Source organism: Sus scrofa, chromosome 8 (assembly GCF_000003025.6).
Source record: "Sus scrofa isolate TJ Tabasco breed Duroc chromosome 8, Sscrofa11.1, whole genome shotgun sequence".
Taxonomy (NCBI): Eukaryota; Metazoa; Chordata; class Mammalia; order Artiodactyla; family Suidae; genus Sus; species Sus scrofa.
In genome coordinates, this window is record NC_010450.4 from 63,679,723 (window position 1) to 63,707,155 (window position 27,433).

A 27,433-nucleotide genomic window follows, 5' to 3' on the forward strand; every position below is an offset into this window, starting at 1 on the left:
GAGAGGTTGCAGAGGTAAATGCCACAGATGTAGGTAATGTGAATAGATGAAGAATACATGGATCAAAACTGGAAATAAAGATGCTCATCTTTGGAGTTCCCGTCATGGCGCAGTGGTTAACGAATCCAACTAGGAACCATGAGGTCACGGGTTCGATCCCTGGCCTTGCTCAGTGGGTTAAGGATCCGGCGTTGCTGTGAGCTGTGGTGTAGGTTGCAGAGGTGGCTTGGATTCCACATTGCTATGGCTCTGACGTAGGATTAGACCCCTAGCCTGGGAACTTCCATATGCCGCAGGTGCAGCCCTAAAAGACAAAAAGACCAAAAAAAAAAAGGTCGTGGCAAAATATATGCAAGCTCCTGGGCTTTACTAACAACAACAACAACAACAACAACAACAAATCAATAGGTTCTATCAGGTGTGCATCAGTTATTTTCAGAATAGGTTCCTAAATGTGTGAATAATGCAAAATAATACCAGTACATACAAACTATATATAAACATAATGCAAAATAATTAAATCTCTACAGATCACTTCACAAGTGTGTAAACTTTAGAGCACTGACACAAAGCAATTGGCAAGGAGCAAAAAATGAGATGGCTTAATGCCAAGGTAGGTAAGAAATCTTTTTCTCAATAGAATATACTTATGTACCCTTAATTTTTATTTTTTATTTAATTATAGCACTTGGAATTTACCATCCATTTGTATGCTTTATTCATACAGGTTGTAAAAATAAAATCCTTGAGCATTTTACATAGTCTGCTTATTTTACTCTTTAATCTATCCTTTTGAAATCAGAATTATTTCTGAAAAACAAAACAATGCAATCACCTCAAAGTTCTAACTTTGTTCTGCCATTTTTCTGTCAGTGATGCATGTATAGCTTGGAGCTTTGAAAAAAAGTGCAGGCCTAGAAATTTAATTTATGTTGTTAAAATTTTGAGATGAAAAATAAATCTGAGAAAAAAATTATTGTGAAAAAAATATGAGACAACTAGAGCTCTTCTAATCTCTATCACTAACTGTATGCAGTATAATTTTACAAAATCCTTTGACCTAAATTCTACAACTTATAATGTGATTAGAGATGAGCTTTGTTTCTCTTTTTGAACTGAAATTCTATTTGTTGATACAATCACAATCTGTGGCATTGACAGTTTTTTAGCAGCTTGATGATGTATAGTATATTGTTTCAGGAAATGTAAATCATCAAAACAATTTTACAAGACCAACTTTTGGGCACTTTTTGCTGCTTCTTGGATATTTCTTGACAGTTGAGTTCATCAAAAGTGACAACTAACATTTAATTGTATTTTCCCTCACTACAGATTTGAAGAAAAAATACTGACTGCAAGCAGCATTTAAGACCCCAGGAAACATTATTGTTTTTTCTTCAGAAAGCATAGAATTGGGATTTACCAAAGCTGCACAGGTTAATATCTTGATAGGCACACATAAAGGAACGCATGAAAGTCTAAAGTCCATCCACACAATAAGAGTTAAATAGAGGTTGCACAGTTGAAGTCTTCTACAATACTCTGAATCACTCTTTTAATACAATTTATGTATGAAAAACTTAAGCCTATTCAGTATTATTACAAACTTATTTCACTTATTGTCCTTTGAGAGACAATTTGGAACTTCTACGAGAACCGTTTTTAACTTGAAAATGTAAATAATAATTTCTCACAGTACATGATGATGGCACATCTTTAGAATCTACACTTGGATTAGAAAGCAATGATTTGACTTTGATGATATAGGATGATCTAGTGTGCTGAACTCAGTGTTCCGTATGTGAAGGTTATTATTGAAAAAACTAAAAATTTCAAATATTTGTTTTTAAGATGGTGTGTGCGCATTTCATAGAGCATATGAATTGAAATTGAAATTGCTACTGATTTGGGAGAGTAGTAATTTTGAACTTTGATTTGAAGGCTAATTTTATTTTATTTTATTTTATTTTATTTTATTTTATTTTATTTTATTGCAGGTTAAAGACAAAAGGAAATTTCGAAATGATGCTGAAAGTAAATTTCTGCACAGTTCATCATAGCAAAAAAGGTAAGAATAAATGATCTTATGAAATCATTATAACATAAACATGTCAGCTGTAATGGTCTATGGATGAGAATGCAGAATGATAGATAATAATAAGGGAAAAAAGAAACTAATTAAACCAATTTTTTTTTTTTTTTTTGGTCTTTTTGCTATTTCTTGGGCCGCTCCCACGGCATATGGAGGTTCCCAGGCTAGGGGTCGAATCGGAGCTGCAGCCACCAGCCTACCCCAGAGCCACAGCAACGCTGGATCCGAGCCGCATCTGCAACCTACACCACAGCTCACGGCAACGCCAGATCGTTAACCCACTGAGCAAGGGCAGGGACCGAACCCGCAACCTCATGGTTCCTAGTCGGATTCGTTAACCACTGCGCCACGATGGGAACTCCAAAACCAATTGTTAATTCATGTGTCCTAGGTGATTTTTTTTCCTAGTGACCTGTAATTGTATTGAAAGGTAGTGGTTTATAAATGTAAATCTCCATTGTTTTCAAAACTGCTTGAGACAGTGTCTTGATTTATTTTGTCTTCTCTAGCCCTTCCCTCTCTTCATAAGCACACACAAATAACAGATACAAAGAATAACGAATACTAAAAGTGGTTTAGCAAAGGCTATCTCTCTGTTTATCCCCTTTTCAAACTCTAATTTTTTTGCTATTACTGTTTTTACTGCTATAAAGTTTCTATTATCTCAATAAAGCTAGAATAAAAAAATAAACATTTCCGTTGTTCTACTTTAAAAGGTTGAAAATACACCTTTTTGAAATTACTTTTAGAAACTCTATTTCTCAGTAGAATTTAAAGATCCAGCTCTTTATTTCTTTTATTTTATTTCTTATAGTAATAATTAAAGTCCAAAGTTACAAAAGAAGTCACATAAGAAAGCAATGGGTAATTCAAATATTTCTCTGGGAGTAAATTTATTGTTACAATTTGGTGACTATCATTATAGATATTTTTTATGCATCTATACATAGAGATGCCTATATCCATGCATGCCTGACCACATAGATGGATGGATAGATGCAGAACAAATAGACTGATAAAAAGATTTTCAAATAAGATCATACTTTTCAGGATATTTAAGGTAAGAATCATGAAACTGAAGCAAATAATCTGTCTTAGCATGAAAGTAATTTCTTTAAGCTATGCCATATACCAGCAAAACGCATGGGTTGGTGAAAGAACTTGGCTTGCGTATAGCTTCTGAAAATTCTAGAGACATACGTATTATCTTCTACAGAACTTCCTAATTTCTGAGGTTAGGCAATGCTACACCCCTGCCTGCCTTTTTGTGCTATTTATTCTAGAGACTTAAATTTATGTATCTCTGTTTATTTCATTCAGTCAGGGCTTATTTCAGTCTCATGAGTTTCTGTTCACATCCCCAATTTCTCAACATGCCTGAAAAATGACATAATCAGAAGCCATTCATTCTGGCACCTTCCCTGGTCCATGAGTATGCAGCATTCTCTAAGCTTAATGTTTTTGGCATAGGAGTCTATTCATAACTCACCCAGCTCCACCCCAATCAACTTTGATATGGGAAGGCACTGGTAAGAATTCATAGGATTAATTCCATTCAACTGCTTCTCTCAGTGCTGCTTGTCTGGAGGAGGCTAAGTAGTTCTTATCTAAAATCTTTTGTTTCCTTCCTTAATAGCTCTACTTTCCCGCCTTAACAGTCCATTTATTTTTCTCTGGTTTATTTGATATTGGTACAAAAAGGAATTTTTATTTTAATATTTTTATTTCATTGTGTATTGGCAAATGGAGCATATATATTTCTGTTTTATTCTGTCTCACACACTCCCATCCAGGTTTCAATATCATATTACGCTTGCATGCACACACACACACACACACACACACATACACACACACACTAGAAGACATATGTAGGTTAGAAATATAAAGAGCACTACTTGCTAAATCTTATTTCAGACATTCATTATATTAAATTTTCATTTTGCTCAAAAGGAAAAATGACTACCAAATTATAATTTATGCTTCCTCACCATTTTATGAACTTGTGTTGTACATAATTTCAGCCAGGTGTTGGCAAGTTAATCATAATCTCAGCATGCTTCACTAACTTTAACACTATTTCTGAAGTACTGTAAATTCTTCTCTGAATCCAGATCCTCTACCCTAGCTCCAAGAATAACATATAGCTAACCTTTGAGCATTCATTAGCTAAATGTTATTCGATGAGTTATTTTTTAAATCTACAGTTTTATTATTGTAAATAATTGCTAGATTCAAGAAGTAAACAGAGAACAATAAAAATCTATAAAACATAATATTAGAATTAAATTAAAATCCCATAATGAGTGACAGCTGAAGGATAATAGTGGATTATATTACACTAACGCTGGCAGCAGTCAAGGAAATGATTTTTCAGCTTTAATATTTAAATGACATAGTAAGAGCTACATGTGCCTTATACCTATAACTATTTTATACTGACATCATTAATCCACATCAAATATTTTGACATTATAAAGCTCTTTATCATATAAAATGTTAATGTTACTTGATTGAATTGATTTTTATTTTTATCCTCCTTCATCTTTTTTTCCTCCAAAATATAATGGTTAAATACTTATCTGGTGTATGTCATCCTGCATTCTCTAAGCTCTTTACATCAGAATAATAGTGCTCCTCTAATGTTAATCATGTAAAACATTAATACATATTCTACCACTAGTTAACTAGGTTGCAGAGACACTGCTTGTTGAAATCAATGTTTTAATATTCACAAATGTCATACTAAAAAGTCAGAGTAGGCCTACATTAAAGAAAAATAAATGCTTAAATTTGTTAAATCTGGTAGTTGCCAAAGTTTTTGGAAAAGCTGATTTTGCATATTGTAGAGCTAATCAGGAAGGAATACTTTGTTGATTTAGGGAAATGATCATAGAAGGATTCTCTGAAGATATCCAAGGTTAGGGTTAAAGAATAATTAGCTAGGCAAATGCAGGCTGAGATAAAAATTATATTGGCAGTTAAAATGTTTAACCAGCTGTCTGCACAACTTTACTGGCACTGACCAGTCAGAGAATACTCATGCTGTAAAACTGAACCTGGGCCCTAGAAATGAACCCTGGAAACCCTTCTGTCCTGGCATTAACCCTTTTCTTCCTGGAACGTGGAGAATTTTGAAGTCCCAAGGGAGATTTCACAGTAGTTCAGGCGACAATATCAGTGATTCTCATAAATACCTTTGAATAAATTATGCCAGACACACACACACAAAATATACAATGTGATTCTATTTCTGTCACGTTAAAAGTCAGACAAAAATAGTGTTTAGGGATTCATGTTCTGATGGTAGAAACATTTTTAAAACTTGGAAAGGATTAAAATCAAGTTAAAAATAGTGGCCAACTTCAGAGTGATGAGATAATAACTATAGAAAGGGCATGAGAGGGGTTTCTGGATTTCTGACAGCTTCCTAACTTGGGTGAAGGCTGATAAATGGGTGTTTGTATTCTGAAAATTCACTGAATCATACAATTTTGTGTTAGGCACTAGTTTTGCATATTTTGTAAACATATTAAAGGTGAGATGATGGTGAAATGGAGTAAATGGTTATGTTAAAAAATATAGTAATCTTATAGTTTTCATAGATTCTAACCCATTTATGATCTAAATTAATCTTCACAATGAATTTAGATATTATTATTCATGTAGTACAAATGAAAAAAAAAAGAACTCTCAGAAAGACGAAGTTGTCTAGAAAGTAATAGACAACATGGAAGTAGTAGAGCTGGATATAAAATTTAGTTGTAAGGTTTAAGTTCAGTATTATTTTTATTATAATACAATCTCTAGTGCAGTGCCTGACATATAGTGAGCATTTGATGAGAACTGTAGAGTTAAAACCTAAGATATGGATGGATTTCGTCTTCTGTGCTCCAGCAGTGCTTGTTGATTCATCTGTTTCTGTAATTACAGTGCTCTTTTATAAATGGGTATTAATGTCTGCCTTCTCTACTGCACTGTGTTCTTTGGGCACAAGGAAAGCACCTTACTCGTCTTTACATTATTGCTGCCTATCATGTCTGCCATTAAATTAGTGTCCAATGAATTAATAAATAACCTACTTGGAAAACCAATGCTGTTGTGCATGGAGAAAAATCAAAAGGAAATAACTGCTTTGCTTCATGGTGTTTAGTACGGGTGTAAGAGTATATGGACACTCTACAAGATATCCCATTTTCTTTAGAAGCACTTCTCATGGCTCATGGCTTGGTACAGGGATTTGAGGTTTAAACTTTATAAAAGCAGTGTTGTTATGCTAGCTACATGCCAATATATCCTGTTTCAACATTTAAAATCCTGTAATTGCTTTGTTTCTTAAATTGTGCAATTAAAAATCTATTTTTTTCTCACTTGAAAAAAGGAATGAAAATGATGATAGAATTAAGTTTTAAGGGTTTTTTTTTTTTTGCAAATGTGCTGAGATTTTTACTTCAGCTTTGTGTGGTGTACAAATGACTACTTGTATTAGAACAAACTTTACAATTTACCTTTGGTGTCATGTTTTTCAAATGATGGTTTTACTTTTCTTAGACTAGTTTTCTCTTCCTTTGTTCTTCACATTTACACAGAATCTACCTGAAATAAATATTAGGGGAAAATCAAAGCAAGGAGATACGCTGTACAAAATTTATGTCAATATTATTTAACAGCAAAAAAACCATTGATTGTACTCAAGTAGTAAGAGATATTATAATTGATTTAAATTTTCCCTCTGGCCCTCCAAGAATCAATAAGAAAATGTTAAAACCTAATTATAAGTGTATAAAGACTAGTGACAATGTTGATCAATATGGCATTTATATTGTATTACCTATTAGGACAAATTTACTACAAGTTAAAGTAACAAGAATACCACTAGTAAAAAATGCGCTTGCATTAGAAATATAGCTTGAAAGTTTCTTAAAATTATTCATATGCCACCAAGTTAACAACTTATGATGGCTTCATTTATATTAAAATAACACAATTTTGAATGCGAAAATGCCCATTGCAATGAACATTATCTTCTAACACTCAAAATTTTCTTTTTTTACATATAAATGTGGACCATATAAGTTTATTACAGATGTTTCCAAAGCATTAACTGATTTCTGGTTCTGATCATGTGGGATATTACATGCAATCCTCTGATGAAAACGACCATAAGAGTGGATATAATCTGGTTTTTGTCAATAGACAACACTGGATGGCATATAACTGTGGTCCTTGACAAAAGGGAAACAGATGAGGTGAGCTCTACAATATCCCAGCTTTTTGCATGGGGTACATTTAAAACCACAGTACAAGGAAGTGATACTTAGAGCAGTGGTCTTGCTGGGTGGAGGAACTGCACTTGAGTTCATGATGGCTGAAGCTGATGGAATTTAAAAGAGTGGCTAATAGAGAGGAGAGATCTGCATAGAAAATGGGCCACATAAATTTTTACAGAGACTCCTTTGAGTCTAGACAAATACTAAGCTTCACACATCCAGGACAAGATTCTGCAAATCCTCGCTGAAGTTAAGTAGTTGGGAACTCTGAGTTGAATAGACATTCTGGAAGTCATATATTATTAGAATATGTCAGATTTCTGGCCTACTAGAATGGAGAAAACAGAAAGAAAACACCAAGAATTCCATTAAAATCCCAGGAAACCCACTCCTAGGGAATAGGGTTATTTATCCTGAGAGTATGGGTTACTATAGGCACATACAGGCAAAGCTTAAAAAACAAGTTTTGTCAGGATTAATAAGAGACATCAGATGCTAACTGCTTTACACAAATAAATGTTATAATTATTAGTAGAAAACAACAAAACTTATATTCTCAAAACATAGCAACCACAATATCCAGCAAACAATAAGATATTCCCAGGTATGAAGAGGCAGGTAAATGTGACTCACAGCCAGTAAACAAAATGAAGAGTTAATAGATGCAGAATCAGCAAGAAAGTATCAGTAATCCTGGAAAAAGGTCAATAGGAAATAAGCAAATGGAAGGACGGAATAATAAAAAAAGATACCTTAAAAACATGAATAGAGCCTTAATGCCATGTTGGACAATATCCACAGTCTAACAAATGCACTAAGAGGCTCCAAGAGAAGAGAGATGGGAGCGCAAAAAATATTTGAGGAAACAATGGCTAATTTTGTCCCCCAATTTCATGTAAATGTCAACACAGTTTCCAGAAGGACAATGACTCCTAAGCCAGAAAGGCATAAAGACAACCACAGGTAAGAACATCACAATAACAAAGATTAAAAATAAATAAAGCCAATTAGAGGGGAGGTTATACATAGGGTGGTAACAAAACGGAAGTTTGCTCACTTCTTTTTAGAAAAACATAAGCAAGAAGACAATGGATGACATTTTAAAGGGCTAAAAATAAAATAAATTGATCTAGAATCCTGTGTGTAATGATAATGTCTTTCAATAGTGAATGTAGAAAAAGATTTTCAGATTAAAAAAAAAGACAATTTGTCACCAGTAATACTGCTTTACAAGAAATATTAGTGTAAGTTATTCAATATGATAATGGGAAATGGTATCATAAGAACACTTGAATTTGAGTGGTGAGTACTGAATGAAGTAAATATATGAAGAAATGTAAAAAAATTTCCCCCTCATTTCTTAATTTCTTCAAAATACAACTGTTGGGAGTAAAAACATGAGTGAGGTCTGGGCTGTCCTGGGAATAAAGAGCAGAACGGGTATGCATAAATATTAGAGACTCTGAATTTTGTTTCCTTTGCCTTGTGTAGGGAATGGAAGAAGCAAGAAACTCAAGAGTGACGGGGTGTTGGTTCCTGGGCAAAGGGGTGCTGGGAGTTGGGAAGAAGTTGGAAATGGATAAGAAGACCAGCAATCTGGATAAAGAAATCCTCCCTAAACCAAATGATGCTTTACACACACTCATATTTGGCTATTTTTAATGTTTTGTTCTTGTGCTTGTTGATGTGTTTAATTTTAATCATGGAAATAGAATTGGGTTCCCCATTTTAACTTCTGAAATAGAAGAAAAAAGACAACCGTAAAAAAGGCTGAGGGGCAGGAGGAATTGGGTCCTCGGCAAGAGCAGGAATTCAGAATCAAAGGTAGCTGTATTATCCAAAAGACTTTACAAATTCATGGAAATGCTGACAAGTTTACTGTGCTTCCCATAGGAAGTAGATAGATAACTATATTTTGTTTAAATTTCAAAGAACAGAGTAACACTGGCTAACGCCTGGGGCACATTTCATTGATTTATTCAATGTATCTCAGGAATCAGTTTGACTCATCACTTTTAATTTCCTTCAATTTAACAAACATTTAAATTTATTAAATACCTTCTGATTCTTTGTTGAGTAAGTTATGTAACATTTTTTGAAAGACAAATATGTGTAAATGCTATAGGGTAAAGACAATTTAATTAGAATTGTTCTAATAATGAACATATATTATAATACAGGATATTCCATAATCATATCAAATGATGATATAAGACAGAGTTAAGGGACATGAAAAGGGATAAATTGTTACAGATGTTCAGAGGAGAGGAAAATTTATTCTGTATGTAAAGAAAAGGGGATATTGATAGAAAAAAGAGAATTTGCACTGGGCCCTGGATAACAGGAAGGATTTGATCACATGGTGATAAGATATACATGCTACTGAGAATAAACAGGTACAAAAAAATGGATGTAGGAAGATGCATGGGGAATATGGAGACCATCAAGCTCTTAACGTGTTGTTGTGCATGAACAGAAAAAGGTCAATGAATTACAAGGCTGGAAGAGAGACAGGTTTCAGAACCATGGCTATCAGTGTTGGGCAAGAGGCGTTCTTTGCAGGGTTTTTAATTTTTTGGGGTGTTGAGAGGTAAGAGGGGGAGCTTCTGGAACTCCACTCCAGCAATATAAATCCTTTACCTGTGTCTTGAATATTTTGCATAAGACTATTTGGGAAACCATTGCTCAAGTCCTTGAAGAACTCATTTGAATTAAGGAGACTGCCAAGAAATATCTGGTGGTGCGGATGCATGTCAGAAAGATTTAAGAAACAGAATGTATGGAATTAGGCAATATCCAGTTTTTTAATCCATTAATGTTACCAACACTCTCGTAATTGTTGAGGGTGAATCATAGGAGTGCTATCATTCCAGATATCACTTTCTATTTTAATCCACATAATTAATCCCATAACACATCCTTGATCTCTCTAACACCTTCTGTCTCCAACAATACTACTTGGTTTCCTTGCTGTTTTGCCTATTGCTCCCTTCTAGTCTACCTCACCTAATAGTCAGAGAGAACTTCTAAAAAACATAATTTGAATCATGTATTTCTCCGGTTAAATATACCAATGACTTGATATAATGCTAACAATAGGTTCTAATTCCTTATTATGCTGTGCAAAATCCAACATGATCCGGTCCATGTAATTTTACAACTCATTGTAATTTGTCCATTCTTGCTTTTTAAATGCTCTGGAATATTCCAAGCCTTTTCCTACCTTTAGGACTTTGCATTTGTTTGTCTTTATGGCTGAAATTTGATCTTTTTTTAACCTTTATTACATGGCAGGCTCTGGCTTATCCTTTAGTAGTCAGTCAAATATCACCTCTTTAGTGTCATTATCCCTCATGATACTACCTCAAGTACCCACATCATCCCCAACATTTTATTATTTATATCAACTTGAAAATTCCTTACTGAAATTATCATAATTGTCTCTTCCACATCACTATGTTTTCTCAGTGATATAGCAATCATCTTGTTCCTGTGTGTGTTTACTTGTTTAATCTTGTTCTAGGGTATAGCTCCCATGTTTTGTCCTTATCTGTATCCAAGGACCTAGAAAATTGCTTGGCACATAGGAATTATACATTAAGCATTTTAAAAATTAGTGGATAAATGATTGCAATAAAACAGGGAAATTTATTAAAATCTATTATAAAATATCCTGTTTGAGTGACCAGGAGAATGGTGTATTTTTAACAGAACTGAAGAACTGGCAATAGAAAGGCTATGCTAAAGAGAGAATAGCAAGCCAACTGTGACATGCACAGGTTAGCACAACCAATTTTAGCACACAAGTATTAGAGGTAAAAAGCACCCTGGTGATATAAAATAAAATAAATACAGCGTGTTTCTGTTCCTAGAAATTCCCATTTAGTAGCTTACAGCTCTGTGCATATAGTTGACTGTGGAAAGGCAATAAAGTAGATGTCCTCAATTACAGTTTTAGTTCCTCTGACTTACTAGGTCCTGGTTACCAGAGTACCTAGAGCAAGAGTGGACCCATGGCCTGTAAGAATGTATATATCAGGGGCTAATTAGGAAACAGATGACACTCAAATGGGTATGTAAAACGCCATAGAAAGTGTGGGCATGGTGAATGAAAATCACTGTGGGATGGTGAAGCGCAGTGGGAACCTGTTACCATTCCGTATGTTAGGATAAAAGGAAAGAGCAGCTGTCTGAATGCGGTTAACCTGGGACTCAGTAGGGGGAATGCTAACAGAATAGAAACCTTCCCTCATTTCTTTACTGTGATGATAAGTTGATGATGCTGCTCAATGGCCAACCCAACCAGATCAGAGGTCAAGAGGACCTCTTGCTCTATCTATAATATTCCACCTCCTAAGAGGGAGAGAAAAATTAAGTGGCATGAAATCCCAATAGTTTGTCTTTATCTATTTCCTTTTCTATCTAGAAAAGTGCCTGTCACTTAATAATTCCTCAATAAGTGTTTTAAAAATGAGTGGATGAATCAATACAAATAGGATGGCATCGAAAAAATAAAAGTTATTTTAAGCTGCTACAAAATATTCTGTCACAGTGACCAGAAAAATGTTGATACCTGAGGGGATATCTGAGGGTATCTGAGAGGCAGATGGAAATTATCTAGCACGATTTCTCTTCTATTAGCTATAACTAATTTGAATGATGCATTTTTGCAGATACTACTTAAAGAGGTACACTATGTGCAAAGTATTATTCTAAACCCTTTGCAGCTCAGTGAGACAGGATGCTGAGGAACCACAAAAGTGGTTGTCTGTTCTAGGTCACACAGGTGCCAAGTGTTGGACCTGAAACTTGAACTGATGTTTTTCTAATTCCAAAGTTAGTCACTTTCACAAAGGAATATTGCATACCAGCCATCCCTTTCTCCCTATGGTCATTAATTACCCAAATCATTTTATTTCTCTCATTCTCCTTTTCTTCTATAAACAAAACATTTAAATGAGATGATTTCTAAAATTCATGCCAATTCTAGGATTCTGTTTATCTAGATAGGTTATATTTCTTTGTGTAATTCTATACTATGAGAGAAATAAATAAAAATTTGGAGGCAAAATTCTAAGGGAATACAAAAGTAGTAATAATTACTCCTCGATATAACTTGGATTTCTAAAGAAGTACTCAGGAAGGAAACACCAAAGCGTAAGTCCAAAAACACCTTTACTTCTGTGGAAATGATTACATTACAGTTCTTTATGAGTTGAAACTGCTTTACTTGGTGATTTATCACATATGCAAGGAAGCTACCTAATGAATAATGAAACAGATATCACCAGTTTTGAATCTCACTGAAGCCTGTCCTTTAATTATATTGGTTTCCTGAGGTTGGTGTCATGTGATACCAGAGGGTCTATCTAAGATACTCATGGACCAAACAGTATACAAGAGTTACTAAAAAACAGGAACGTTTCCATGTTTTGTCATGCTCATTAATGTGAATCATGGGAAGTTTTCAGAATTGGATCAAAAATAAGAGATGCCTGTGTTTGGAGGTAAGCTCTGCAGTTTCCAGCCCAGTAATGCAAAACAGTTTACGTAACCCTGAAATCTTATTTTATTAAGGTTTTTTTTTTTGAGGATAAGATTATATAAAGTGCCCAGCATTGTGTTTGCTGTATAGAAGGCATTTAATAAGTGGTGGCTATAATTACTATTACTAATAAAAGACAAAAATATCATAATAATTATAATTATAAATCCTTTCTTATTGTTTAGCAGAAATTCTTATGATTTAAGCCAATTTCCTATGGATCTAACTCAGTTAAGCATCTGAGTGACATCAAATTTTTAAAGGCTATCATTTGCTTAAACACAAATCATCACTCTAATGCTCTTTGTTAAAAATCTGTTTTTACCAGCATCTTCTTTCATAGGATTGAAACAAACAAGCAAACCTTACTCCCTTTAGAGCTCTTAAAATCTCTAAGAAACTCCATTTCAGTTCATTTTTCAAGATATGTAGGAATAGAGGCTAAAATGAGATACTAACATTTCTGTATAGTATCAAGAGTTTGAGATTTATCTCAGAGAGAATGGGCTGAAAACAGGAGTAGCAAGGTAAATATGCCATACTCATACTCAGAGGGAAAAAGCATTAGATACAGATATTAAGGAATTGCTAAAGACTAAGAGATGATTTAACAAATATAGATATATCATAAACATGAAATGTAGGTCATTTTTATTATAAAATGACATACTCACTGAAGATGCTCAAGTAACACTTAAGTATATAAACAAAAGGTGAAAGTAAGAGCCCATTTCCCCCAATCTCATTTTTCTGTATCATGTATATAAAGTCCAGTCTTGCTTTAGAGTCTCCCTCTCAAACATTTCCAGGAATCCTGGGATTATTTTTATGTATCATCTGAATATAACCTAGACCTCTTCAGATTGTAGCAGACAAGATAATTTTCCTGCTGTGAGTCTCAGTAGTGGTTATACTGGTGTATTTGTGTGAGGCTAGTGTTGTTATCTCCACATTAATTAAAACACCTGCTTGTAGATACCGTCCTCTCTATGCCATGTTGTACATTGTAGATGTCACTTCTTGTTGTGGAGACACTGTAAGGTGAACTCCAGACAGCCAAGTCCTATATAATCTCCATCCCTGAATGCTGCGGAACATGTGACCTGCTTCCAGCCAACATAAAAAGACAGAAGTGACAGTCAGTCTTCTCATGATTATGTTGGCTCTTAGAAGACTCCATCTTGGCAGACCTGAGAGAGAGGTTCTTCTGCTGGCTTTGAAAAAATAAGCTGCCACGATATGAAAAGACCTATCAGAGGATTGTATGGTAAAGCCTACAATTGGCCTTTAGGTGAGAGTAGCTATAATTTGACAATAAGAAAAGTCCCCTCACTCTTGCAGCTGAAAGAAACTGAATTCTACCAATGGTTATGTGTACCTGCAAGAAGAACCTGTACTCCAGAAAGGAATGGAGGCTGGCCAGTACCTTTATTTATTTAAATCTGCTGTGAGATAATAAATGCTATTTTAAGTTTCTATTGCATGAATTTTACTGATGACCTCTACAGGGTCACTACTGGTAGCCTGTGGATAACTATACATACGTTCTAATTTTCATTAGTGAATTCCACATCATAGTGGTAATTCTGCTTCTTCCTCCATATAGATGCTCACATGTGATGGTGGTGGGAGTAGTGAGAATAAATGAAGGAGAATTCAGGTTGGCTACATATTGAACCTAGACCCAACTTAAAGACTAAGACTCATCATTTCAGTCCCACCAAATTCCTAACTAGAGGATGGGTTTCTCTCAGAGGGAGACCCAAATGAATACACTTCCTGATTCTGCTTGAGGCTCTCCAGTGAGTCACATAGGTACGATGTAAATCTGATCCAACTGAAGACAGATTAAGTTCTTTCTCAAGAACTTGACAGATCAGGACATTGCAATATTCATTTTATTTTTAATTTTTAATTAGGACTTATTAGAAATTAAGTTTATATTATGAATTAAATGAATTAAGATATGAGATTTATCACTTACTATTATAATCTATGGTTCTCCTCATTGTTGCCAGTTTTCCAAACACTTCTGCTAAAATATACTGTACAGACACAAACCATAAACTAGGTATTTCTTTTATAAAAATGGGAAAATACTATACACTTTTGAGAGCTACAAATATATTATAGCATTTTGCTAAGCTAGGACAAATAAATATACACTTTATTATTTTTTTTTTTGTCTTTTCCAGGGCCATGCTTGTGGTGTATGGAGGTTCCCCAGTTAGGGGTCTAAACAGAGCTGTTGCTGCTGGCCTACACCAGAGCCACAGCAACACCAGATCCGAGTCGTGTCTTCGACCCACACCACAGCTCAGAGCAATGCTGGATCCTTAACTCACTGAGCAAGGCCAGGGATCGAACCTGCAACCTCGTAGTTCCTAGTCGGATTTGTTAACCACTGAGCCACGAAGGGAACTGTATTTTTGACACATTATAACCCATTGCAAGAACTTACGCAAATGTGTGTGTATATTATACATATAATTTAATTTATTTTTGGCTTCATTTTCCCTCTGAACTACATATTTCTTAAAATGAGGTTATGTATTTTCTAAAAATGCAAAAATAATGTGTCCTTCTAAAATTCAAATAATAAACAACAATATGGAATAAAGAGACACTTTTTTTTTTTTTTTTTTTTTTTTTTAGGGCCGCTCCCACAGCACATGGAGTCAAATCAGAGCTACAGCTGCCGGCCTACACCACAGCCACAACAAAATGGGATTTGAACCATGTCTGCGACCTACACTACGGCTCATGGCAACACCAGATCGTTGACCCACTGAGCAAGGCCAGGGATCCAACCCACATCCTCACAGATACTAGTCAGATTCGTTTTTGCTGAGCCAAGACAGGAACTCCAAGAAACACTTTCTTTTTTTGTTTGTTTGTTTATTTTGCCATTTCTTGGGCCACTCCCGCGACATATGGAGGTTCCCAGGATAGGGGTCTAATCAGAGCTGTAGCCGCCTGCCTAAGCCAGAGCCACAGCAACGTGAGATCCAAGCCGCATCTGCGACCTACACCACAGCTCACAGCAACGTTGGATCCTTAACCCACTGAGCAAGGCCAGGGATCAAACTCGAAACCTCATAGTTCCTAGTTGGATTCGTTAACCACTGAGCCATGATGGGAACTCCAAGAAACACTTTCTTAAAGAGAAATAACGTGAGTGAGATTATACACTCTTAAACATTGTTTGGCCCAAAAGTTGTTAGCTCTTCATTTAAAAGACAATGGTTTGGAAATAATTATAATTATTTCTTTGTACAGACTTCCTTGGGCAAATTAAATTTACTCTCTTCTTTTTACTATGGATTATTTTTCTTAGCTCCTTTTTGAAATACTATGTAAGAGACTTTTGGTAAATACCTTAATGCCAATTGCTGGCATACCTGAATAGCAATTTCAGCCTGAACTTGTCTATATATTGACTTTAAGGGAGGTATATAATTCTAACTCAGTCACAACCAGTTATCTATTAGAGACAGCTCTCAGGATTGTCCAATATTTGAATTCCAACAAGGGTGTATGATGTATTGTCTTATATTGGTGGAATATGCTTATGCATCGTTTTGGCATAACTCTGGAAAGATAATAAAAAATGTCACATTACTTCTTGGTTTATCTTGGATAAGAAGCATAATTTCTGGCACTACTAGCCAAAACTTTCTCTTGGGCAGTCATTTCTCCTTCAACTCATGGTGAAGGATTTTACCAGTATCAGAAAGAAACATAAACTCCAGACCCTCTCCAAAATTTCAATTCTAATCAATTACTTAAATCAATTACCATAAGAAAATCTGCTGAAAAGCCTTAGAAAAATCAGAACAGAAATCAATCTCAGAGTAGCTAGTAGAGAAAACTAATTTGTGTGTTGTATTTGAGTGTGGAATGTGCATTGAGAATTGGGATGGCTTTGCAATGTGTCAGCCAAGCTAGGCTGAACTGCATTTACCAGAATTTCCTTTATGGTATGTTTCCATTAGAGTGAGCAGCAATGGAGATTTGGGGGTGATTTGAAAGCCAGAAGGCAAGCACTACCTATGTTGTAGCTCACACACTTACTGTAGATCTTCTGACTCTCTCCATTGGTGTGAAGTACCAGCTGGCTCTGAAATTGTTCTGCTTTTCTTCAAATTCTTCCTCATCTTTTCTGACCTGCTAGGTACGTTTTGCTTTTGACTAAGGCTCAATTTTCTGCAAGTTATCTTGTCACCAAGGACAGAGGCAACAGGAAACCATGTGGATTTCAGAATATCTTTGTGGGGTCTATCTCATACTTGGGGGTTCCAGCCTACTTATGACCTTCCATCCCTGACTGCCTGCCCTATGGACTTCACGTTCCAGCACAGACAAGGAGGCAGCAGCCTTACTGAGACAATTTAGTCAGTTCATAGAATTGAGTTAGCGAGTTCCAGGTAACAAACACACACTCACACACATTACTCGTTCTACACCCCTTGTTGAACCCAGACTGATACATGAAGTAAAGATAATAGATATGGGAGTTCCTGTTGTGGCTCAGTGGTCAACGAATCTGACTAGGAACCATGAGGTTGTGGGTTCAATCCCTGGCGCTCAGTGGGTTAAGGATCTGGCATTGCCGTGAGCTGTGGTGTAGGTTGCAGATGCGGATCGGATCCAGCGTTGCTGTGGCTATGGTGTAGGATGGCAGCTATGGTGCCATTTAGATCCTTAACCTGGGAACTTCCATATGCCATGGGTGCAGCCCTAGAAAAGACCAAAAAAAAAAAAAAAAGAAAGGACGGTAGATATGGATGACTCATTAACTTTTCTTATGAAGGGGGCAGAGATAATATATGAAGATAATATGAAGTTAAAACATGGTTCTAACAAATAGTATTTTATTCTTTCTATGTTTCTGTTTCTATAAGAGAAGGAAAGCTTATGAGGCAGAAAAGGAAGGGAATAAGCAGTATGAAAAAGAGAAAAGGAAGAGAGTACAGGCACAGATTCAAATGAATTAGTAGTTCCCTTGCTCTTTCCCAGCCATACTGAAGTATAATTGACAAAGTTGTATGTATATAAAGAGTAAAATGCGATGATTTGCTATATGTACATATTGTAAAATGATTAGTTAACACATTCACCACCTGATATAGTTATCTTTTCCCCTTTGTGGTGAGAAGATTAGTATTTCTGTGTCTGGTTTATTTCACTTAGCATAATGTTCTCCATGTTTGTCTACACTGTCATAGGATTTCCTTCTTTTTTATGGCAGAATGATATTCCATTATACACATCTTCCATGTATATATACACACACACACATTACCAGTATTAGAAAGAATCCTTATATGTATGTGTGTGTATATATATATATATATATATATATATATATATATTACATAATACACACACACACCTTTATTCACTCAACTATAATTGGACACTTAAAATTGTTTCCATATCTTGGCTATTGTACATGATCCTGCAATAAACATGGGAGTGCACATATCTCTTCAACATACTGATTTTGTTTCCTTCAGATACATTCCAAGAAGTGGTCATGCTAGATCATAAGGTAGTTCTATTTTTGAATTCTTTAGGAACTTTCATATATATTTCCTGTAGTTTTACCAATTTGCATTACAATCAAGAATCCATAAATGGTCCCTTTTCTATACAACTTCAGTAGATTTTGTTAAGAGCCATAATAACATTACAGGTGTGAGGTGAGATCTCATTGTGGTTTGGATTTACATTTCCCTCACAATGAGTGATGTTGAGCATCTTCTATATGCGAATTAGCCTTTGTATATATTCTTTTGGAAAATGTCTATTCAGGTCCTTTGCCTATTTTTAAATTAGAATTTTCTGCCATTGAATTTTATGAGTTAATTACTTATTTTAGATATTTAACTCCTTATCAGATATATATGGTTTGCAAATCTTTTCTCCATTTCTGTAGGATGCTTTTTCATTTGTTAGTGGTTTCCTTTGCTATGTAGAAGCTTTTTAGTGTGATATAGTCTTGCAATTTTTGTTTTTGTTGCCTGCACTTCTGGTGTCATATTCAAAAAACCATTGCCAAGACCAAAATCAAAGAGCTTTTCCCCATGTTTCCTTTCAGAAATTTTATGGATTCAAATCTTACATTTAGGTCTTTAATCCATTCTGAGTTAATTACTGTGAGTTGTGTAAGATAGGGCTCCATTTCAGTTTTTTGCATGTAGATATCCAGTTTTCCCAGAACCATTTATTGGAGAGACTATCGTTTCTCAATTAAGGAGCAAAATATATATATATTATAAATACTTTATTATCTAATATGTTGGTAACATTATATTTAAAATAATGTATTTATTATATATTTATGTATCATATATTAATAATAATATGCATTTATTAGATTATATACATTAATTTACTTTGGTAATATTATAAGAAATTGAGAAAATAGCTGCCCTTTTGTGAACTGGAAGCATTCATATCAGGGTTGGTATTAACTAAATACTGTGCTTAGAGTATTTCTAAAAGAAAGATTTCATAAAAAGTTCCAAACATTTAATAAAGCCCTGCATATATATGTATGTATGTATGTATTTGTTTGTATATAAACTAATGTTTAAACATAATCCTATATATTGATATTGTATTAATATTTAGTATATGTTATATTTACAACCAAAGTAAATATATATGTATGTATAATTGTAGGTATAACTGACAGCTATATATATGGATATACTGTGTACATATATATATATATATATATATGTTTCGTTGTGTGTTTTATTGTTTTTGTAGTTCATAATTCACAACCATTAATTATGGCTATAATCTTTGGCAGTAGGTATTATTTTTTATCTTACAGAAAAAGATAAAATGATTTATCAAATTTAAATGAGCCCAGTAAATATCAAAACTAGAGCACAAACTCAGACATTTTAACTGCTATTGCTTAGAAAGATGTAGAGTGTTCAGCTTTTAAAAAGCAATGCCTAAAAATAACAAAAAACAAACCAAACAAAATACTCATGGGGGAAGGGAAGAATTGAGAGGGTGGCAATAACATATACACACTACTGTATAAAATAGATTATTAATAAAAACCTACTGTATAGCACAGGAAAATCTACTCAATAGTTTGTAATAGGCTATATGGGAAAAGAAAGAATGGATATATTTATAACTGATTTACTTTGCTGTACATCTGAAACTAATACAAAACTGTAATTCAACTATACTCCAATAAAATAAAATTAAAAAACAAAACAGATCCTTTGACACCATTATGTGACTGACCAATTGCCTTTTTTTTTTTTTTTTAAGAAATCTTAACAAGAAGCTATTTATTTTTCTTACATAGGACATTGGAAACTTCTCCTTTGGTCTAACTGTCAATTATATTAAGCAATATACTAAAAGATCATGATATCTTAATCATTACTTCCAACATTATTATCAAAAGATTCCAAAAATATTTAAAGTACTAGACTCTATTAAGCAAAAAATTGAGGCTCACTGGAATATTTATGTTAAAGGGATTTGGTTTTCTCTCATCTCTTAATATTGGTTCCTGATGCTTACATAAACATGGCCATTCTTAGAAACTGACTCTAGCAAAGAATCCCTCCTATTCCTTTGAGTAAATAAACTACTTTTTATGACTGAAATAATACCTTGTAATGTCAACTAATACTTTATGTACCTGAATAAAAGCCTAATGGTTAATTTAAATGTATATAGTCAAAATCATTAAAACTGAAGAATCAACAAGAATGTTGTTTTGTAATTTCAGTTTCTTTAAACGGACTCATAAATGAACAGGTTCTTTCATTACCAACACCCTCCCTTTGGAGTCCCCTTTGAAATTGACAAGATAATTAAAATTCTTCTTCTAATGCAATTTAGTAAAAAATAACAAAATTATAGGCATAAACAATAGTTATTTACTACACAAATATGAAAGGATGATAGACTCTGGCGTTGATGGATTGTTCTTTAATTTAATGGTCCATAATTGAATTACGAAACAGTCCTTCAAAATAACTTACTAATTTATTTTCAACATTCTGTCATATTTTACCCAATCTATACTAAACAAATCTGAAATTTTAGTTAAAAGAAAAACTGGAATAATATATTTTTTCCATTTAATAGTTGAGTCAATTAAATATCTAGAAGCATTAAGTTTAATTTTATCAGAAGATCCAAGGATATCCCAGGTAAAATATAAAGTGATGATCTGAGAATTTTTTTTTTTTTTGTCTTTTAGCCTTTTCTAGGGCCGCTCCCATGGCATATGGAGGTCCCCAGGCTAGGGGTCTAATCAGATCTGTAGCTGCCAGCCTACCCCAGAGCCACAGCAACGCTGGATCCGAACCGCGTCTGAAACCTACACCACAGCTCACGGCAACGCCAGATCGTTAACCCACTGAGCAAGGGCAGGGATCGAACCCGCAGCCTCATGGTTCCTAGTCAGATTCATTAACCACTGAGCCAGATGGGAACTCCATGATCTGAGAATTAACTGACCGAACATGCTATTTCCTTAATCAAGCCAAAATGTAGAACTCATTTAATACGTACTTTTTTAACCTATGTGCTATCCTTTACATTTAACTGCCTCTGGATTATGTTTTCTTCCAATTTTATCAAGAAAATAATATAGAGCCAGTGTGATGCTGTGCTACATACCTCCTGGCTGAACAAATATATAGTATTTTCTGTCCCTATTTATTGTTGTCAATAGAGAGCCATTATCTATTATTGTCAGAGATCCTTTATTGAGTCTTTTTAAGGAGAGACTCCCTCTGAAATGGGAAACTTATCCCATTAAAGCAATATTTACAACAAATGAGTTATAAATATAAATTTTATTATCATAATAATTTGTACTTACCTAGGATGTTTCTTTTTTAATTCAATGATAATACTGAATGGTAAATAACTACAAAGTCTCAGTGGCACAATGATAAAAACTGGTTTAGCTCACCCATCTGCATGTGCTTCTGGTTGGGCTGGGCTCACTTGAATCTGAAGTTGTCTGCTGAAGGTCTCGTAGGTATTTCTGTAGATCCTGGATACACACAAGCCTGGGTGGTCAGCTGGCTGACTCCTGATATAGTGTTCTTGGCAGGGATGGTTTGCGGCACTTGAATAAGTCATTTCTTTATTTCCAGTGTTAGCATGCAAGCCCAGGCACGTTTTCATACTAACTGTAGAGTAAGAGGAACAAAAGAACAAGCTCAAGTGCTTTCAAATGAACACCTCTGTCAGATTTACCAACATCCACTAGCCAAATCACATGGCTGAACCACATCATATCACATGACTGGACCAAATCATATCATATGGCCACCCACTGGAGTGGGAAGGCACTGTGTGGTGAATGCTTTTGTGTGCTACTCAGATTTCCCTTCAGGAATGAGGGACGAGCTACCTCAGTTGATCTGTATGCTACTGGAAGGCATTCTTCAAATTTCAGCTCAATTTAGGGACTGCCTTAGCTGAAGGGAACCACCTCACAAAGATCATGCTCCCTTCCTAGGGCAACTCTATTCAGTGATTGGTTGACGTAGAGTGTTAAAATCTGGCCCTTCTACCCCAGCTATGAACTATTCTGAATAGTAATTCCATTTTCTGATTTTAGCTATAGGGTCAGCTGTGTCTTCCACAGACATTGTACTGCAGTTCAACTTCTTCTGTCCAATCCTGCTTCCTTCCATTCTATTCCATCAGTATTGAGCCCAAGCTCTTTCTCTAATTCACTTCCTGCCACTAATTGCCACCTCAGGATTCATACTCCAGGGAATCTAACCTGTAACACACTGTAAAATTACATGAGAAAGGCTACTGCTCTAGGAAAAGGTGAACTGAATTCATGAACATTATCAATTTAGCAAAACTTTCTTGCATAACAATGTAATATTACACAGTGTGAGATCTGATCATCCTGAAAATAACAATCACAGAAAAGATATTTTTCTCCTAATTCTTTTTTAGGATTGACCAATATTCTTGTCACCCAGTATTACAGCTAACCTGTGTTCACATTTTTTTGTCTTTTCTTCTTGGTCATGTTATTTCCTGTGTTACAATGGCTTGTTTATGTTGATTTGTCTGTTAAAGTTTAACTCTTTATTCAGATTTGAATTCAAATCTTACTTTCTGCTTGATATCTCTCCTGATTCCTCTCAGCCTATTATATCTCACTTTTTGAACTTTACCACATCACATTTGATAATTTACATTTATGCCTCACCTTCCATTGAGTTCCTCAAGGGTAATCATTCTATCAGTCAAGTCAATTGCTTTCCCCCTAGGTCATCTAGCAACATGACTTAACATAGTTTCTTTTTTAATGTAAAAAGCTGAATGAGTCAGGGGAAGCCACATTACCCATTATCTTCCATTAAACTTTCTCAGATGTAAATACATATCTACAAACACCAAATTTAACAACTCTTTTCTACAAAGCATATGCCTGATTTTTCACTGGACAAACACATCAAATACAAACAATAAAAGAAAACTTCAGCAGCACTCAGGATATGCAAAGTGAACAGACATTTTGATCTCTCATTTTCTGGCCTGTGGAGTTATATAAAAATTACTCATGGCATATACATAGTTTTAAGGGTACCAAGGATTTGTTTTAATCAGATACAGTAAGATATGAAGATACAGAAATGACTGTCATGAAATAATTTTTCACTCATAATTTCCTTGAAATAGGCACTGCATGTCACTCACATAGAGAAGGAACATGGTGGGTCAGGAGTTAGAGGGAATGAGAGGAAAACATGCTTAAGGGCCTTTATTATGGTTTCTGTGGGGAGGCATAGGTGAAGCAGAGAAAGCAGTCTAAAGATTGGCTACTTTGAATTATTTTAGAGGCCTTCAGGGTATATGGTCTGTTGCTACTTGACCTGGAAAGATTAGGGCAAAAGAATTGTGATCCAGAATGTAGAAAGCCAATAAAGGAGGTGGTTGGGGCATGAAGTCTGGATTGGTTGATTTACATATAGGAACCCTACCAAGTGAGTTGTTTACTATTCTAGGAATTGGTTAGCCCTAGGAGAGGCAGTCCCTCCAGAGTCAGCAAAACCCTAAACTGTCAAAGCAGCAAAAAAAAAAAAAAAAAAAAAAAAACAGCAAAAATTATTAATACACACAGAAACGTGCACAGATGAATTTTTTTGTATTCTTTTCTAGACAAGATGGATATATTTTTATAACACACCATTGTGTTAATGCATAGTCTAGTCTCAAGAAATATTTTCATTACGTATTATTTATTCAAACTAATGCAAAAAAACTATGTAAGCTATTTATGCAATCTATCTTCCCCCTAAAAATCATTCTAGTCTAATCAAGAAGCTGTTCTCCTCATTAATTCCTAATATACATAAACTTGTTGCCCTTTAGCTTATCTTGTTGATTTATTTTATAATCAATTGCAGCCCACAAAATAACTTACTTGACAAGTCAATAGTTATATAACAGTTTTTTCCTCCACTATCCACATCTCACAAACTCTCCATGCTCTTAACACAAGTAAACAAATTTATTTTGCTTCTTTGAAACTCCAAAGTATATTTCATTATTTCAGTTACTCATCTGTTTTCAATTCCTCAAGAGTTTCATTGTATCAAGTCAATATTTCACCCATTCTTTTAATTAAAAATAATATTATCATTGGGATTTAGCAACTATAAATCCTAAGTATGTGCTCTTAAATGAGATGGGTTAGATTGGAAAGTACATGGTTTTTAAGTCGAGATGCTAGAATATACGTCTAACTCATCTTGGGGCATTTGATATCACGGGCACCTTAGAATCATTAACATTAAAAATAAAATAACATATTTCTGTATGTAGAGGAGATCAGGGAAATAGTGTAGTAAAATCCTCCAAAAATTCTCTTCCATAAAAGCAAGAGGAACGCTTGCAAAAATCATAAGAATCAACAGTGTGGGAACTCTGAAAATTGTTCTAAGCCTTGTAGTAATATGAAGAGCTTGAAAACAACAAAAATAGCAGAATCTCAGCAAAAAATCATGAGTCTTATGGCACTCTAACTTGGTCTATTCCCATCCCCTACTAGCTTCTCAACAGCCTTGAAAACCAATATACCACAATCAAAGTAAAAATCATCAACCTTGCAATCACTGGAGAAGGCAAAATGAAGTAGGAGCTCCCCAATATCCCTATTCTTAGAGAACTGTCATTATTTGACTTGTCTGGGGTTTCCCTGTAAGATCCCACTTGCAAAGGTGTCTTTATTTGACCTGATATTGAGCTCATCCACTATGACTAGTCTTTGACGACAGATTGTTTGTCAAAAACAAATAAAGGCAATTGTTTAACTTCACAGCTGTCTCAATCAGTGGTAAGAGCTGGGACAAACAATATTTAAGCCTAATAGCTTAAAAGGAAAAATGGAAAATTAAATAAACTCTGATACATCCCTGGGAATCTAGAAAGCCACCCACATAGATAGGGCAATGCACATGTCATGAGCTATACTGAGCTAACCTCTGGCTGACTTGAGACTCTATATATTAAAAGTAATGATGACTAAAGCACCATTTTCTCCTACCTGGCTCTGGCTTAGTATTGAAGGTAGCCTTAACTCAAGCTCAGAAACTCTCCTAGAAGACTAGCAGACTTTTTGGTTCCAGGTGTTTATAAAAAATCTCTATTCAATCATTAGTGAACCACTATACTAACTGAACTGAGATTTCAATTGTTACATATGAAAAAAAATACAGACTTAACAGAATTAGTTCATAAAAGTCTCTAAACAACAACAACAAAAAAAAAACAAGAAACACTGCAGTGGTGGGATAATTGGATTTTCAAAAGTGATACATTATTCATTGTGTTCAGTTTTCAAAAAATATTACAAGACATGCAGAGAAATAAGAAAGTATGGGAAAATAAGGGAAGAAAATCAGTAAATAGAAACTGTCCGAGGAAGCCAAGATGTTCAACTTACTAGACAAAAACTTAAATCAGAGTTTCAATATTTGAAATTAGTTGAAATAACTACAGAAAATAATGAACGAAGAAATAATGGAAGGCATGAGAATAATGTTTCACCAAATATAGAATATCAATAAAGATAACTTATAAAAAGACCAAATATAATTATGCAGTTGAAAATTATCATATATGAAATGAAAAACTCATTATGTAGTTCACCAGAAGATTTGAACAAGCAGAATTAAGACTGCAAAATTAAAAATAGGTCAATTGAGATTATTCAGTATGAGAAATAGAAAGTAATAAGAATGAAAATTAATGAACAGAATCAGAGAAATGTGGAGAATCATTATGTGTATCAACATATGCATAATGTACTCCTCAGAAGAAGGGTGAGAGGAAATGGCAGAAAAAAAATTAAATAGAAAATAGCAAAAAGCAAAATGATGGCTAGACACTTTGAAACTTTTGATGAAAAACACTGATGTGCACACCCAAGAAGGTCAACAGACTCCTAAGCAATATACACACAAAGAGATTCACACCTAGACACACTACAATCAAACTGCTGAAAGCCACTGCCAAAGAGCAAATCTTGAAGGCAACAAGAAAGAAGTAACTATTCACAACGTTCCATATGATAATTGCCTCGTTTTCATTTGCTTAGGTTTCTCAGTACCCAAGTTCCCCCAAACAAAATTATAAATCTCTTCTAAAATGGTTAACCACATCAGGGAATTTATTTTTCCATTTTTTATCTTGGAGAAAGCCCTTCAGGAGTCTTCTGTTCTTCAGCTCTTATACATAGTGATTATTTTATAGGCCTGTTAGAAATCTGCCACTTTTCAAGATAACATTCTCAGATATTCCTTCAGAATCATTCTGGAAAATTCTTTGTTTGCTCCTATATTTGATACCCATTTCTGTTTTATTAATTCATATCTTTGTGTCTATTTTGAGATCTTGCACCTCTGAAAGTATTCATATTCTTTTATTTGTTAATTTATCAGACTTTTTATTAAGGCTGACTTAACAAAGTACCACCAACTGAGTGTCCTAAACAAGAGAAATTTCTTATTCTGTAGTTCTGGAGGCCAAAAGTCCAATAACAGATGTGGGCTAGGTTGCTCCATTCTGAGGTCTGAGAGGAAGAATCCTTTCCATATCTTTTCCCAGCTTCTTGTATTTTGCTGGCAATGTTTGGTGTCCCTTGTTTTGTAGAAGCATCATCCTGATCTCTGCCTTTATCTTCATATAACATTCTCCTTGAGTTTGTGTTTGTGTCTAAACTTTCCTATTTTATAAAGACTTCAGTCAGACTAGATGTCTACCCTACCCTAGTTGTAATTTCATCTCAATATAACTAGTTACACCCTAAATAATACTTTTTACAAAAAGTATTGAGGGTTAGGGCCTCAACATATTAATTTGGGGGTGACCCAATTCAACCCCAAACACAGACCATACAATTTTTTTTGTAAATAATTTCACTTCAGATAATTGAAAGTTTTTTTTTTTTTTTAAACACTATATCCTATGTTTTAATATTGTTGTTGAAAT

General features: G+C 34.5%; 1 long non-coding RNA gene across 1 annotated transcript; it reads left to right on the forward strand.

Annotated features, from left to right (window-relative positions):
- LOC106504681 lies at nt 1,331-15,097 on the forward strand. The gene is made up of 3 exons (XR_001298339.2): nt 1,331-1,436; nt 1,998-2,068; nt 8,854-15,097. It is a non-coding gene; the product is annotated as an uncharacterized LOC106504681 (long non-coding RNA).